This window comes from Ceratotherium simum, chromosome 21 (assembly GCF_057802395.1).
Source record: "Ceratotherium simum simum isolate JZ-2026a chromosome 21, ASM5780239v1, whole genome shotgun sequence".
NCBI lineage: Eukaryota > Metazoa > Chordata > Mammalia > Perissodactyla > Rhinocerotidae > Ceratotherium > Ceratotherium simum.
This window is the reverse complement of record NC_141920.1, coordinates 30165345-30178682: the sequence shown is the minus strand read 5'-3', so window position 1 is coordinate 30178682 and position 13338 is coordinate 30165345.

Sequence of the window (13338 nt, the reverse complement as noted above, 5' to 3'; positions counted from 1 at the left end):
TTTTTTTAATGAGAACTACTTTTTTGTTGTTGTTTTTAAATTTTTCCCCATATTCTGTGGATTCCAGAATGCCGTTTCTCTGGATTCTCTTTTCTGGACACATTTCACTGGTAGAGGAGACACGCCCACATGCTGGGGAAAGAGCGTGGCTAGGGGTCACAGAGACCTGGGCCCAGACCCTACTCCCCTGGGTGGCTCAGGGCAAGTCACTGCACTTCACTGAGCCTCAGTTTCTGATCTGTCAAATGGGGAGAAAAATACTGACTTCATTGGACGGAGGCGAGAATTCAGTGACATAAAGTCTATGATGCACCTGACACACAAGAGTGGATGACGCAAGTTGCTCTCCCTTCTTAAAGGGTGGTGCCTCTCGTTATATTCCAAGTGTCACCTGAGTGAGGCAGGCGCATGCCTATTGAAGGACAAAATTCTCCTGGTGGTAAGAAAAGGATGAAATTAAAAAAAAAATTTTTTGTATCCAGCTATAACATACGTGCTGTAAAGTGTTCTTAATCTTCAGTGTGCAGCTCGGTGGATTCTTACCGGCGTGTATGCCCATGCGACCACCACTCAGATCACAATGTAAACGTTTCCAGCACCCCAGAGGGGTGATCTTTTTTTATGAGCTATTTGTGGGGATGGAGAGTGAGCCAGAGGAATAATTGGAATAAAAACATCACAGGCCTTGCGGAGTCCTGATCCTTTGTCCATGTCACCAAGGCCATTGTGCAGCAATCCGAGAGCGGGCGTCAGTTAAGGGATGCCAACATCCTGGTAACCTCAAAAGAGCGCATTACTAATAAGCACGCGGTTTCCACGACAACGCCGTACACCATGGCTGGCGAGGAAAGTCTTGTTATAATGATCATGACAATCATAATGATCCCTCGGCCTTGGATCGCCCCTCCCCCACCCCAACTCCAAGCCCTTCACACAGTTGAGCCCAGTTATGGGGCTGGTCTATTAATTAAAGGCCCCAAGGCGAACACAAAAATCCCCAGGACTGTGTCAGGAACAATGGTCCCCTAATAGCTGTCATTCTGGCATTCTCGATTCATGTGCTGGGTCTGTGTCGCCCCCGTTATAGCGGTGGAGATTTACAACAGAGATTTATAATTACTCTTCTCATATGTAAATTTGCACGTAAGTTGCGCTCCCACACTATTTATCTTGTCTCTGCCTAACTTGAGCCAAGCCCCATTATTCTTTGTCCCCAGGGCTCCTCTCATCCTTGATCGCCTTTGACATGAAGTTTGTGGTCTGAAAACGCCCGCCTGCCTCACTCTCAAACCCCCACTACACCCGACTAGCTCCAGAAGGACCTGCGTGGTGTTGGGTGTTGGGTGTGATTCGGGAGTGCTTTCTCATCATGGGTAAGATCCATGCGGGGTTTGGACTTGGATAAGGAGCACTGGACTGAGAGTCCAGGGACCTGGAAACCTGAGTGTGGTCCTGGCTCTTCTAACTGCCCGTGAAAGGTGGGCTTCGAATTCTTTAGGACACAGATGTTTCTTGTAAAATGATGTGGATAATATCGTAAGGGCTTTGTCCTTTCAAGAGCTGACAGGTTGTACCCGCCCTGTATCAGGCAGAGTCAACAAATGATGAACAGAGTAACTGACCCCTGGTTTCTTTGTCTGAAAATGAGGGTGATGGTTTCTACCCCTGTGGGTGGCGGGAGGTCACAGGAGACATGGGGACAGTCCTGGGCCAGGGTTGTTGCGTAATCAGTGCTAATACCCTCCCACCAGAATTCAGCCCCTCACTTGATGAATATTTATTGAGCACCTGTTGTGTACCCTGCACCGGGTGGGGGCAGGGGATTCAGTGGTGATTAAGCCCCACCTCTCGGGGCTCACTTTCTAGTGGGGGGAGACCAATCCCCTCTGAATGAACGAATGGTCAGTGTTTCAGGTGGGCATGAGTGCCTTGTAGGGAAAGAAAAGGGCAGGGGGATGCAAGTGATGGCGGGTGGGGGGTGGTTCCCAGAGGGTCACAAAGGCCTCCCTGAGGGGGGACATTCGACCAGAGATGTGTAGGAAGTGGGAGGGGAGCCTGTGGGTGTCTGAGTAGAGGTGAGGGGCAGCATTCCAGGCAGAGGGAACAGCACGTGCAAAGGCCCAGAGGAGGGCTCGTGGTTGTGTAAAGAAGAGTAAGGAAGCTGAGGGACCAGTGAGGGCAGAGGGCAGGGAACAGGCCACAGCAGCAGACAGGGACCAGATGACGCAGGGCCTCCAGGACTCAGCACCGTCCCGGTTCATGCTGGTACCCCCTGGAATTACCAGAGCCCCCTTTTACCCCCAGAGTGCCCTGGTTTGGACAATATATCCTATTGGTGCCCAACCTATGGGCTATGGAAAGGACCTTGATCTTTGCCCTGGATGAGATGGGAGCACTGGAGGGTTTTAAGCATAGGAGGGACACCATCTGACAGATTTAGAGGGATCGCGCTGGCTGCCTTGTGGAGAGCAGGCTGCAGGGAGCGTGGAGGGACATTCTGTGGTCCTGTCAGCAAACTGCACCCTCCAAAGTGAACGTGAGAGATTCAGGGTAGCAGGAATGCCACGGGGGCTTTTCGTTCTTGGGATCAAGGCCAAGTCACAATGTTCTCCCTTCAAGAGGCAGCGATGGGCATCAGGATCACAGTCAGGCAGAGACGAGCTCACTATCCCCCCACTCCAACCCCTACCCCATCTCAGCCTTGAAAAATGTAGCCTCAATGGTTTGAACTTCGAGCTTTTGGGGAGGAAAGTCCCTGAATTGGGATTTTCTTTGCATAAAAGATGCACCATTGGAAAGCGTATAAATCCAATTTTTGCAAATTGAATTGTATTTTAATGCACTAGGGAATATTGCTGTTCAATTTCCTCATTGATTTTCAGATTACAACAGTGTCTCTCGCCCATTGAAGAACAGTTGGAAAAACTCAGAAAAGTGTCAAAAAGGCTCATGTGAAATGAATCACCAGGGTTCAGGTATCAAATGTTTCCTGGGCCCCTACCCTGGGCCAAGGCACAGTGGGGACCAAAACGTGCACAGCCTTTGCCCTCAAGGAGTTTACAGTCCTGTAGAGAAGACCTCATAGAGCAAGTAACTGTGGAAAATAAATGAAGAGTTATTCCGGGGAGGAGTGTGTAATAAAAGGAGCTGCAGGTGTGGAGAACAGGGGCCTGGCCGTGGGGGTGCTGAGAAGTCTTCGGAAGATATGACTTTGTAGCTGAGATCTGAAGGAGAAGCAGGAGTTAGCCTGGTTTGAGTGCAGGTGAGTGCTGGGAGGGTTTTCAGTAGAAGGACCAGCATGGGCAATGGTCCTGAGGTGGAAGGAGCACTGTGTGCATAAGAGTCTGGAGAAAAGCCAGGGTGGCTATGCAAGGACATGGAGAGGGAGCTTGATCACACAAGACCTGAATGCCATGTTGTGATGAGTGGGCTTTATTTGAAGAGCAAGAGAAGCAAGTGGAGATTTCAAGCAAAGAAGTGACATGGTCAGATGTGCTGAATCTGAGTTTTCTGGAACAAGGTGAGGCATAAATATTTATAAATAAACCTACAACAACAACAAAAATACCACCTTTGATCCCATCTCTTAGAGATGGCTTCAATTAACGTTTTAGCATAGCTCCTCCCAGGGTGGTTTCTCTGCTTGTCTCTGAACACTGGATGATATACTTTTCTCATTTAACATTATATATCTTAAGCATTTTGTATACATTCTTCCTAAGTGTCATTATAAATCTACACAATCCTAATAGTTCACAAATTGGATATAACATAATTTACTCAAGCATCTCCAAATTGGTAGAGGGACTGAACATCCTCGTTTGCCTGGAACATTCCTGAGATTGTCTTTGCTCTGATGTCATTATTTGCTCTGATGTCCACCTTTATTTTTTTGAGGAAGTTTAGCCCTGAGCTAACATCCGCTGCCAATCCTCCTCTGTTTTTTGCTGAGGAAGATTGGCCCTGGGCTAACTTCCATGTCCATCTTCCTGTACTTTATATGGGACGCTGCCACAGCATGGCCTGACAAGCAGTGTGTCTGTCCACGCCCGGGATCAGAACCTGCGAACCCCTGGCCGCTGAAGCAGAGTGCACGAACCTAACTGCTATGCCACCAGGCCGGCCCCACCTCTTCCGCTTTTAGGAGTCCCGGATGCAGATTTATATGGTCATCCTTCCTATGGGATAAACATTTGAGTTGCTTATGTTATTATTAATATTATTGTTATTGCTGTTGTAAATAACCCTGTGATGCATATATTTCAGCCAATCAGCTTAAACAAACCACATAATCACAACCAGCCCTTGCTGAAAGGACCCTCAGAGTTCACCTTGTGTGTTTCTCAAACCTCAGACATCCACGTGCAATCTGCCCCAGCCACCCCCTACCAACACTATCCTGTCCTTAACATTTTTCTTTAATTCCACTTACTTTTTAAAAACTTCCGTGAGTGAGTTGATTAAGGAAGGAAAATTTACCTTACTACCACGAGTGGAAAGCCAGTATTATATTCTATTAATAGAAGTGACATAACAATGAATTCCAGGAACTATATTATGAGGGACCAGCTCTAGGCTGGAGCCTGCTAGAGACAGAAGAAAAGGAAGTTTTACAAGCATCAGAGGGATGGTAAAGCAACAGAGGGGGCTTTTTTTCTTCAATACGATGAGAGGGTTTCAAAGAACATTATAAATTTTCTCCCTCTGGGGTCCCAGCCGGCAAAGCTGGGCCCTGCATCACCTGAGGGAGTTGTGTTCATTGAGGGCTGAGGCAGCCTAAGGCCCTGGCGTTGTGCACCCTGGTAATGACTTTGGAATTTACTCCAAGGGTTTTAAGCATGAGAGAGGCGTGGTTATATTGGCATACCTCGGGGGATATTGTGGTTTGGTTCCAGACCACTGCAAAAAAGCGAGTATCACAATAAAGCGAGTCACACGAATTTTTTGGTTTCCAGGGCACGTAAAAGTTATGTTTACACTATACTGTAGTCTATTAAGTGTGCAACAGCATTATGTCTAAGAAAAACAGTGTACATACCTTAATTAAAAAACACTTTATTGTTAAAAAATGCTAACCATCATCTGAGCCTTTAGCAAGTCATAATCTTTTTGCTAGTGGAGGGTCTTGTGAAAAACGCAATTTACCTGAGAAGTGCAGTAAAGTGAAACGCAATAAAACAAAGTACTCCTGCCCTCTGTTTCCACAGAACGAATGCTGCTCTGTGCCAAGCCCTGAGCTGTCAAACAACTCGCTAGTCACTCAGTCATTCATCACGTGGACTCGCGGGCCAGCTTCCTGTTCTCCTGTAGTTCACGCTCCAGAGGATGAACAGCGATAAACAAATAAAACCCTTTTCACTTTATATACTTTAAGTGCCATAAGAGCTTTAAATTTTAAAAAATTAACAGACTATCTCTTTTAGTTTTAGGTTTACAGAAAAATTGAGCGCAAGTACAGAGAGTTCCCATATACCCCTTCACCTCCCTTATTATGAACAATTGTATTAGCATGATACATTTGTTACAGCTGATGAGCCAACATCAATACACTGTTATTTGGGTTCACTCTTTGTGCCTTATATTCTACGGTTCTTTACAAATGTATAATGACGTGTATCTACCATTACAGTATCATATACAGTCACGTGTTGCTTAACGACAGGGATATGTTCTGAGAAATGCGTCATTAGGCAATTTCATTGTTGTGCAAACATCACAGAGTGTACTTACACAAACCTAGATGGTATAGCCTACTACACACCTAGGCTCTATGGTACTAATCTCATGGGACCACCGTCATATACACCATCTGTCGTTAACCAAAATGTTATCTGGCACATGACTATAGAATAATAGTTTCACTGCCCTAAAAATCCCCCGTTCACCTCTCTATCCCTCTCTCTCCCACCCCTTGGCATTCACTGATCTTTTACCGTCTCCATAGTTTTGCCTTTTCCAGAATGTTTTGCAGTTGGAATCGTACAGTGTGTAGTCTTTTCAGACTGGCTTCTTTCACTTAGCAATATGCATTTAAGTTTCCTTCATGTCTTTTCACAGCTTGATAACTCATTGCTTTTTAGTGCTGAATAATATTCCCTTGTCTGGATGTACCACAGTTTATTTATCCCTTCACCTACTGAAGGACATCTTGGTTGCTCTCAAACTTTGGCAATTATGAAGAAAGCTGCTATAAACATCCATGTGCAGGTTTTTGTTTGGCCATAAGTTTTCAACTAAGAGCATTACTTTTTATTAAAGTTATAATTTCATTGTTAGTTAAAGTTATTTTTATTACCTTTGATGGGTAGGGTAAGATGGGATGGGCTGGCTCTTTTGACAATAGGGTCAGGGAAGATGACTTTCTTTTTTTATTGCTGTCATAATAGTTGATAACATTGTGAAATTTCAGTTGTACATTATTGTTTGTCAGTCACCATATATATGTGCCCCTTTACCCCTTATGCCCACCCACCAATCCCCTTCCCCTCTGGTAACCACTAATCTGTTCTCTTAGCCCATGTGTTTGTTTACAGGAAAGATGGCTTTTAAATTAAGACCTGAAAAGTGGGGAAGGAGCCAGCCATGGAAAAGCTGAGGGAGGAGCATCCCTGGCAGAGGGAACACAAGGGCAAAAGCCCTGGGGTGGGGACACACAGGGGCTGGGGGAACAGCCTGAGGCCAGTGTGGCTGGTGTGGAGTGGAGGAGCTGGAGAGCGAGGCAGGCCTCCAGGCCACAGTGAGCATCTGAGATTTTACCGCCACGCCTCTGGGAAGTCATTTGGGGCCTTAAAGCATGGAGTAAAGGGGCTGAGAACCACAAGGTACTTGCAGACATTATCTCAGGGATCTCCCAGGAACCCCATGAGGCTGGAACACAGTCTCTATCTGCAGATCAGAAAACTGAGGCTCAGAGCGGGAGAATGCTCACAGTCCAGATCTAACTCAGCTTCAGGGATGTAGCACAGAGCATGGAAAGAGAGATGCCGAATCCAAAAGGAAACCTCTGAATATCTATCTGAGTTACAGCCTAGGCAGACAGTAGGGTAAGAATTCAATTAGGCTATAAGGAGATTAGCAAAGGAAGTCGGCGTTGACCTCCCGGGCAGGAGCAGGCAAGGCGGGAGTGTGGGGGGATTGCAGTTTCAAATCAGACAGAAGAATTAGGTAATGGGTATGGCCGGAATCTAATTGCACATGAGACCAATCTCTTTAGAGGAAATGGAGTCTCTTGTTGTCATGGCAACCGATTATAAAAGGGCTCAGTACATTCACCAGCAGCAAGAGAGAATCACCCTGGACACTGAGGTATCATGTCCCAGCAAGAATCTCTGGTCCACAGGTGCATCAGGATTCAGTTCACCCAAGACCCACAACAATGACGGCTGAAACAAGATCAAAGTTTCCTTCTCGTGTAAATGTCAGAGGTGGGCAGCCTAGGGCTGTTTTATTTAGCTTTGGCTGCATTAACGAACTGCCCTAAAACTTAGTGGCTGAAAAGAATGACAATTTATTTCTCCTATTCTGTGCGATGGTGGAGCCTCCCCCGCGGGCTCCCTCATGCAGCTGCAGTCAGCTGGAGGGTTGCCTGGGCTATGGGGTCCCACACGGCCTCACTCTTGTGCCTGGCAGCTGGTGCTCCTGACTGGGACCCTCATCCTGTGGTCGACTAGTCTGGCTTCCTCACATGGGGCCCCGGTCAGCACTCCAGGACAGCAAATGTGGAAGCTGCATCACTGCTGATGGCCTTGCATCGGAAGTCACCCAAAATGTATTCTGCTGTGTATTACTGATCAAAGCAAGTCAGAAGACCAGTCCAGATTCGGGGGGCAGAAACTGACTTCATTTCTTGGTGGAAAGAGGGCAAAGTTGCATTGCCAAGAGGCACTGGGATGTGAGGGATCTTTCCAAACCATCTATCACAGGCTGAAATGGATGTTCTGCTTCATGAAGTCATCTGAATCCTTCCCAGTCATCCCAGGATCCTTCCATCTCACCCACTCCACCCCTAGAGTGGGGCCCTGATCCTCCAGTCCAAGAACTAAAAGATACCAACTATCGCGCCAATGGTCCTGGTGGCCAGATGGAGGAACAGACAAAAAAGAAGGGGAAAGGACACACACACCGTCTGTCTTTTCAGAAAGGTTTCTGGAATTTGCCACAAAATATTTCTGTTTGTATCTCACTGGCAGATCTTAGTCACATGGCCACACTTAGCTGCAACGGAGGCTGGGAAATACTGTCTTTATTCCAGGTGGCTAAATGCCCATTCAGAACCTTCGGTTCTAGTTCTAAGGAGGAAGCGGAGCATGGATATTGGGACCCAGCAGTTTCTGCCACGGTATGAAACTTTTGCCCCTGAGATTGCATGATGTAGTCAAGGAAGTCACTCCAATTCCCTTAGGATGGGGAACTGTCCCCTTAGTAGGCAAATGCCTGTGAACCTGCAAAGGTTTAGAAGTCAAACTCATGTCATCGTGTATTTGGTATTTAAAGTATTCATAACATTGAAGGGACTTTTTTTGGCATATTAGAGTATGAACAAATTAGCCTTGTGACTCCAATTTAAAATGTGTAATTGATTTTAGACTTGTGATTCTGCCGTCAAGAAGCCCGTGAATCTTCTTAAACTAAATTTATAAACAATACCAGAATGTAGAAGAGATCTTGAGATTCACTGTATGTACAAGTTTTTAAATTAGATTTTCCAGAGTAGTTTAAGTACTTTGGAAAGTTTTGCTTGTCAGGTCAGGCAATCGAAGTGTTTAAAAAAGGAAATTGAGTATGTTAAATTGGTAAGTCCTGTGTAAAATGTTGAAGATAATTTAATTAACCAAGTTTGCAAATGGGATGGATCATTGAACTAAGGATGAGTGGATTGACCATTAATCAAAAGCCCCTTAAAAGTGCCTGCATAGAAATAGAATAATGGTTTGTAAATTAAACTTAAAAGCTTAAGAATGAATAGGGGATTTTTAAAGCTACTGTAATACATTGAATATTAATTAAATAACAAGTACTTGCAAGGAACTTTTTCTGTATACAAAAAATCTCCCCGACACTGACATTCCCAAGCTCACTCAGGAGCTAAGTTGGGGTTTTGGGTGACTCCAAAGTCCCTGCTTGTCCCCTGGTCACACAGTGACTGCCAGCCTGGGTGGGGAATGGTGAGGGGATGGAATTGGCAGGACATGGCACCTGATGGATGGAGAGACAGCAAGGAAAGGATGCCGAGCACGAACAGTCTGCAGGTCGGGCACGGTGTGTGTGCTTGGAGAGCCCACGCAGGCTGCAGGAGCCCCTAGGAGTGTCTCCACCGCCCCATCCCACTCATCTCAACCTCCCAAGGTTACACATTGATAATCAATGGAGACTTTCCTTTGGAGAGAGGAAGGAGGTACCTGGAGACACTCAGGAGAATAGGACAGAGGAACCCTGGAAAAAAGGGCATGTCTGAGAACCAACTCTGCACTCTGCCTGGAAGAGACCATCCTGGATGTAATAATAATCTGAAAACATCCATTGCTGCCTTTCGTAGTCAATACTGTGGGACACACACCCAGGTCCCCATCTCTGGCCCGTGCACCCCTCCCCCGTGCTTTGAATCTAGGCACTCACCACCGCTGCCCTCTTCTCCAGAAAACTGCCCTCTGCCCAGGAAGTCTACCCTTCCCTGTCCCAGACCTGGGGACAAAAGACCAGTCTCTTACCTCATGTCGGTGCAGTTCACACTCCAGAGCTCAGCTGGGATGGGGCTGAAGCTAGTCCACAGCCGAGACCACTTTCTTGCTTAGCGACATGTTGTGCAAAGCAGCGCTGGCCGCCAACGAAATCCATCTGAGGGTCAAGTTTCCTCCCATACTGGTAGCCACCACCAAAGGTCCTCAGTGCTTATGGAGGGAATGACTTGAGTTATGTAAAACCCCGGCACATAGCAGGGCCTCAGTTTAGTTCCCATTGCCTCCCCAGAGGCCCAGTCTCTTTTGTAGTGACCCAGGGAAGTCTCAAGAAATGCCCTGTTCCTCTAGAGTGACCTTGCTCCAGCCTTCAGGCTCGCATCTGGTCTTCATGGAGACCTTAGGAGGATGGGAGCCCCCTGGTCCCGCTCTTCTGGGTAGGTCTGCAAAGATGCCGCATCCACAGGAGGTGGCAGCAGTAGACAGGTGGCCGGCAGCTACCCGTGTCTGATCTGGGAGCGCCCCCTCGTGGTGAGACAGAGCAATACATGCCGAGGGAAGATTTCCCACCATCCTGGTGGTCTCGCGGTTCAAACTTCAGGAGACAGAAAACGAGACTTGAACGCCGGAGCTCGGGGGCCTGTAAATAATATAAGCGGGTGGTCGTTAGCAATAGTCTTTTCTCTACTTACTATTAAAATAGGCTGTTCTTCAGTGCTGTCTTTTCTATTTGGCTGCAAATGATTAAAACATTTCCTCAACGCAAAGACAAGGAAACAAGGCCTGCCGTGGGTCTCACCTGCACCAGTGGAGAGCGAGCTTGGGCAATGGACTTTAAGAAATTTGAGCCTCACTCGAGAACAAAGCACTTTTCTATTTCCACCCATTCCATCTTTTCTCCACTCAAAAATGTAAAATGAAGATAAAAACAGGTCCAACTTATTTTGTCACCTGGCCCTACCTGAAGCTCCGGGGGACATTTTAAATAAGAATAATGTTGATAAAAGCGACAATAAAAAACTATAAGGGCTGAGGGCTCTCAGCTAAGATGGAAACACCTCAGTGGAAGAGCGTTTCCTGAGTACTCCTGAGTACCGACCAGAATCCCGGAGGTGCCATGGGTTATATACAGCTGCTTAGATGTATAAAGATCAAAGTGGGCTTCTGTGAGAGGGGAGACATAGAGGGGCTTTGTAATATTAAAAAATTGTATCCAGAAGGTATTTCAAGCAGTACAGAAAGAGTGGGGGACTAGAAGGAACCACCTTTGTTGAGCCCCTGTTATTGCCTCGTGGCTCTTATTATCGCATCTTTCAATAGTCTTGACAAATGAAAACAATCATCCCATTTTACAGACGAGGCTCAGAGAAGGAAAAGGACGAACTCAAAGTGACAAAATTGAAAAACAAAGGACCAGGATTAGAATCCAAGTCTCTTAATATCAACCCCAGTGTTTGCCACAGCACTGGGTCAACTGGTCTACCAACGTTCATTCAGTCATTCATTTATTCAACAGACGTTTATTGAGTACCTACTATGCACCAGACACAGTTCCAACCTGTGATTGCCATGCAAAAAGTATAATTATTTATTAATTCATTTGTTCTCTCAGTCATTTATTTCTTCATTTACTTATTCACTCACCCACGCATTCATCAATTCACTTGCTTATTCATTCTTATGATCATTCACTTATTCATTTGTTCATTTCTTTTCCTGTTCATTATTTACTCTTTCTCTTACTCCATTGATCATTTACTCATCTTTTCACTAATCCATACACTCACTTATCTGTACATCTCTCCATCCATCTATCCACCCATTGCTCCACCTGTCCCTCACATATCTGTCTATCCCTCTATCCATCCATATCTCCGTCCACCCATCCACCCATCCACCCATCCTTTCATTCATTGATTCCTCCATCCATTCCTCCATCAATCCCTTCCTCCATTCATCTATGCCTCCATCTGCCTATCCATCTTTTCAGGCCTCATGTTGACCTTGAAAATTAAGGATAAATTTATGGATAAATTTATGGATAAAACCTAGTTCCAACCTCCAAGGCACTCATCATCAAATGATGGTGAGTAGGAAGAAAGGTCATTGCTTCACTGTGATTAGAACTGTGACAAAGGGCTGGCAGAGCACAGAGGGGTCCTTTGTCATCTGGGGGTGGGAAATCCTGGAGGAGATCAAGGTCAAATCCTAAATGAAGAATTAGCCAAATGGAGCAGGATAGAGGCAGTAGGAATTTCAGGCAGAGAGAATAACACGTAAATAGGCTTGGAGGTAGAGCAGACACAGAGTGATTGGGGACCTACAAGTGTGGCTGGGACTTAGAAACAAACAGGGATGGGTAGGGAGGCAGTGAGGGGTGGGTCTGACCACCTGGGATCACACTCATTTCTCTCACAGGTATTGACTTTTAAGATTTTTAGCTTTGTGCGTTGTGAAGATGGCCGTGTTTGGCACTCTGTCTGCCTGAATTACCTTCTGACCTCCATCAGCTCTGAGAGAACAGTCCTGCAGAACTGTAAGAAGTCCAGTCTCCCCACAGTGTCCTTGGTGACAGAGCCCACCTCTCCTGATCACTGTTAGAGCCAGTGGTGCGAAGTCACCCTCAGCCCCCTCCTCTGTCTGTGGTCATACCCTGGGCTACGGCGCCTCCACAGAAATATCCTCTAGATCTGCTCCAGCACAGCCCTCCCCAGCTTCTGCTTCCTCTCCCACGTGTGATAGGTCTCCAGGCCCTGAGCATTCCGCCTCCTCACTCCCTCCACCTCCTCCTGGTTAGCCAGACCGACATTTACCTAATTCAGAGCCCCATGATCCCTGCCAGCATCTCTCTACCAGCCCCCTCTCTCGTCTCTCTGCCTCAGTGGCTTCCTTCAGCCCCTACATGGCCATTCTTCTGCCTCTGGAGTGGCCTTTCTGAAACTCCAATATTCTCATGTAATCTGCTTGTGTAAAACCCTGAAAGGCACATTTTTCAAGGCTAGGGGGTCTAGTCCAAACTCATTGGCCAGCTGTTCAAAGTCCTTTCCCATCTGGCTCATTCTGTTTCTCCAGGCTTGCCAGGCTTCCCCGCCTCACATGTGCCCTATGCCCACCAAAGCCCCAGAAGCTCCCCAACACATCCCACTCCTACTCACCTCTGCCTCTGCAACTGCTGGCTCTCTGCCTACAATGGCCTTCCCTGCCCTGTCTCCCCAAAAGACTCCTGCTCATCCTCCAAAACACGGCTGGGTGCATCCATTACACCTTGTCATGACTGCTATTTCACCAGTCATCGTGCTTCATTGCAAGGACTTATTTTCCATCTATCTGTCTCCCTCCACTAGACTGTGAGTCCCTGGGAGGCAGGAGACCTTTGACAAAGGCCCACATCTCATCACCTGAGGATGTTAGGACAATCTTATTGATTGGCAGTTGGACTGGTTTCCAAGGACTTGTCTTCCCAGAAAGATCCTGTGCAGACTGGCAAAACAACATCTTGAGGGTGAGATGGGGCACCCAGAGATTATCCAGCTGCTGGGCTGTCAGTCAGCTGAACTCTGGAACCAGAGGCAAGGCCCTGGGGGAGAAGGTGGTGGCAGATGAAGATTCATTCAGAGGTGCTAGCAGCTGCTCCCCGAGGCTCACTCACTGCTGTGCCGACATT